This window comes from Saccostrea cucullata, unplaced genomic scaffold, assembly GCF_032062105.1.
Source record: "Saccostrea cucullata isolate Sc308-1 unplaced genomic scaffold, CSIRO_AGI_Scuc_v1 ctg10120, whole genome shotgun sequence".
Lineage (NCBI taxonomy): Eukaryota > Metazoa > Mollusca > Bivalvia > Ostreida > Ostreidae > Saccostrea > Saccostrea cuccullata.
Genome location: NW_026923206.1, coordinates 1 through 4,425, shown reverse-complemented (window position 1 = coordinate 4,425; position 4,425 = coordinate 1). Strand labels below are relative to the sequence as shown.

General features: G+C 31.8%; 1 long non-coding RNA gene across 1 annotated transcript; it reads left to right on the top strand.

Moving 5' to 3' along the window:
- Window positions 1–1,732: 1,732 nt before the first annotated feature.
- On the top strand, window positions 1,733–3,431 carry LOC134263446 (uncharacterized). The gene is made up of 3 exons (XR_009991264.1): window positions 1,733–1,852; window positions 2,213–2,290; window positions 3,344–3,431. It is a non-coding gene; the product is annotated as an uncharacterized LOC134263446 (long non-coding RNA).
- Window positions 3,432–4,425: the final 994 nt, after the last annotated feature.

Genomic DNA, 4,425 nt, shown 5'->3' with positions numbered 1-4,425 from the left:
GATTGTAATTGATTGATAAGATTCTAAAATTCTACTCAAATTTCAAGAAATAAATGAATGAATGATTGATAAGATAAATAAATAATAATAATAATAAATTAAATAAATTAACTAACAAATAAATATTAAAATAACAAAACAGATGTTCAACTACAAAACCATCTAGGATTCAAATGGAGGAAAGGAGTGCAAATTAATGTTTTGTGTTGAACATTATAAATGTACATAACTGTATATAAAACTTTGATTAAAGAAAAGAATTCGTAAATGTTTATGTCTATGACATTAAAGAAATAACTGAATTTGTTTTAGTTTTATGATGTGATCAATCGATAATTTTGGCGTTTATGCAAATTAACACGCAAGATCAATGTCATGAAACCAAAAAAAAAAAAAATGTGACAGTTACATTTACATGCTCTTGATTCCGCAAATCCACGTGCATAAATCCCGTCTCTGTCTCTATATGTCCCGCGCCGCAAGTGATTATTTAACCTCGCCTATCGATGAACCAGATTTGGACTTGTTTTTTCCTTCTGAAAGGTATTTTTTTCAAGTTTGGAAATAGAAACAAGTCAAAAGGCCAAAGATCTGGCAAATATTGTTAATGTGAAAAAACATTAACTTTCTGTTTATCCCGTAACCCCTTTACTCTTTAGGGCATGCGGGTTTGAACGCTGTCATGAAGAAATTCAGTGTAGTGGATTCCTGATTCTGGGTCCTTTCTCTGATAAACCTTTCGATTTCTTTGCAAAAAAACTGCTTTGTAGACACCTCCAGATATTAAACTGTCTCCTTGAATACGAATTTGAACAATAATACCACTCATATTTCAGACAATTGCATAATAATCTGTTTTTGTGCTCTTGCAGACCTTTGCTCTTGACAGACCTTCGCCGTTTTTATCAAGTACATCTTATGTTAAATTTTGTTTTAAGGGTTTTAAGCAATAGATTCATGTTCCAATATCTGTTTGAATATAAAACAAACGTGGATTACTACAATTACTGATATTTTAAGATAATTGTTAAGACTTTCGTACACGCTGTCGTTTTCACTCATTTTTCAAAATACAGGGTGACCTTTGAGTGCAAAGCTTTTTTACTGTCAAATGTTTCTTAAAAACAGTATAAACTACTCCCGATATGATGTCTATCAAATCTGCTATGTGTCTTAAAGTCATTCATACAAGATCAAATATTATTTGTTGAAATTTTGCAAACAGTACATAAGTTTTTATAATTTTTGTTGGCAAGGAGGGTACCCATTTTTGATACCCATTATATAATTTTATATCATTTAAATCCACCTGCTAATTTGTCTATAAAACAGGCATCGGTTGCTGTAAATATCACATATTTCAGTGATTCCACTAAAATTCGAAATTTTCTGCCACTAAAATTCGAAATTTTCTGCCCCTTGTTCCAGAGTTTCAACCCCTAATTAGGGACAATTGTTATCATATTTATTAAACTTATGATACTCCCGCGCTCACAGATCATTAGACAATCTCGAAACCTTCGGAATCTTGATATTCACTAAAAAGCTTTAAAGTTCATCGAAGGATAAGACCTTTTGGATCCAAAGTCAAAATATTATATGTTCCATCTAAAATGTAAGGTTTATACAATGCAATAAATAGCTGATAAATTTTCTTAGTACATTCCTCAATTCTTTGTATAGACGTTCAAGATTCATTTTTATATTAAGAAGTACAAGTATGATTTGTACAGACGCCCAGGCCCTGCTGGAATACCTACCTCACCTACAATCCCAGCTGACCGTCCAGGAGGAGGATGTGGCGTTCCTTAGAAGATTCCTGCGACGTAAGGAAGTACAGGCTACCATGAAGGTAAAATAATATTATACACGTAACATCACTCAAAATTAAAATAATATATTTTGTCTGAATTAATATATTTTTTCACTCATTATCTTTCTCTTAATATTCTTTTACACAAAACTACATGCAGTCAAAGATAATATCAAGCTATTGTAAATGTTCTATTAGAGGTATTGTTTGATTATGATATACCAATGTTTTACAAATACACACGGAAAACAAATCATATTATTCTTTACGACTTGTCTTTTGGTTACTAATGCTCTTGTACATGTAGCTAACAATTAAATTGAGCTAAAATAAGAGATAATTTTTCATAAGTTTTATCATTCTATATTCAATGATATTAAAAACGACTTTCCATTTCAGTCCTATAAGAGTATATCAATTTTAAGTTATCGAAAACTTCGCCCAGTGTCCCTGGCAGCCGTCGCTCTTGCAGCAAATGTAAGTCTCCATTCATCATAAATTTTATTTTTAGATTAAAAAAAAAAGCACGCTCATTTTCATCAATTTAATACATAAAATTAACGTTTAATGGCATTGTGAATTGTTCATTAATTCCCCCAGAAAGTGCTGCATCGTTTTGGTATGGTATCTGCTGTTGTAACCTTGAAACCCTGAAATTAACCATCATGGCAATGTTAATGGAAAATGTCAAAACATATAAAAGTACAATAATTCTTGTATTGCAAGGAAATCATTTAGACCTCTTTGTTCTATCATTTTATGTGTCCAATAAATCTCCGTTTAATGGTGGTATAAAAATGAGTTGAAATCTATACTGCTAAAAAATGGATTAGAAACCAATAATTTGTACGTGAAATAAAAGCAAGCTGTTACTATAAATCATAAAACAAGTAATAAATCAAACACAACCAAACTATACATTTTAATAAAATTGATTTTGAATAAAATGTGAAGTAAAGATGACGTACGGTGATCATGCTAAAAAATCCATCTAAAGAATACATTTTGTTAGAAGAGTTAACGAGGACCTCCGAGAACAAGGCTGGAATGTGGTGCCATGAGTGAGAAAGCATCCCCTTTCGTCCAATTTCATCCGACGTGTGATCCTTGTCATGAAATAAGGATTAAAAAATCACAGCATATTCTTTTTGGCCATCAAACAAGAATTTTTTCTCTTCGTATTTCGATCTCTTTTTTCCCCTCTCTTTCTTTCGCCGAGAGGGAGATAAATAATTTGCTTACTTGATCGTTTCCGTGGAGTGGTAAGGATAATCCTTTTATTTTGCTACTTCTTGCACGCAGCAATGTCCTTCTTGAATTATTTCAACAATTTTATCGCCAATTTGTAAGGAAACTTTCCTGTCCATTGCGTGACAATGTCCTCCTTGGAGAGTGTTTTCAATTTTTTATTGACCTTTTAATGTCCGCTGTGGTATCCGATTTGAACTCTTTATGGCATTTTAAGAACTCTATACAGACCTCATGTAATTTGTTCAACAGTTTCTCGGTTAATTGAAATTTTAATTACAGATTTTCTGTGATATTAGAAGATGCAACGATGATTCTAAGTTATCTGAGGAGTTGATGGAGATTTTGTCTAAACCCAGTCTACAGGTATATCATTTACTCTAAGAGATATGTACATAATTACAGGTATTCAAATATATGTGTAGGTTTTCTCAACGAATGTCTGTATATGCGCGCCCCAGTACCAAACGAATGGTACATTTCTCATTGCAATGAGGCTTAAGTATCATGTCTTTAAAATATACAGCATTCCTACATTAAATCAATGATTGTATACCAAATGTGTCTACTTCCCAATAAAGTTACTCTCTAAAAGTTACAATTTTGACAATCATGTGTCTCTTAAGAGCCAATTTGCATTTTATCAAATTAAATACAATGTATTCAGGTGTGTTCTATCTAAAAAAAAAACACATCACAACGGTAAACAACCTTTTTATATTCTGAAAAATTTCTCACAATTTCAGTTGATCCATGCATAGATCTAGAAAAAAAACTGGATATTTTTGTCAAACGTTGATAAAAAATAGAGATTATCAAAGAAACACATACATATTTTGCAACGATGATTCTAAGTTATCTGATTTGTTGAGAAACAAGAAAGTTATAGGCATTAAAAATTTAGCCAATCAGATTGCAGAACACGTGCTTGCGCATGCTTTTATGATAATTCTTATATATCATGCTGTAGATCTTCATAATGTTTGCCTATGTTCAAAATTTCAAAGGATTTTATCAAAAAACAAGAAAGATATTGAGAATTTAGTTTCAGCCAATCAGAGCGAAGCGCACGTGCATGCGCGTGACATCTTGCTATTTTGACCATGTCATCTTGTCTACACTACTAATTATAAATTTCAAAAGATTTCATCAGAAAATAAAAAAGTTACGGCTATATCCATTATATTGGTCATTTCACGTGTTGCACGTGCGCGCTCTTGCAAGCACGTGCGCGCAAAATGGCATGTTGACAATGTCATCTTATCTATATTTATAATATGTCTCTATATTCTAAATATCAAAGCATTACATCGAAAAATATAAAAGTTACGGCAATTTCAATATATTGGTCATTTCACGTGTTG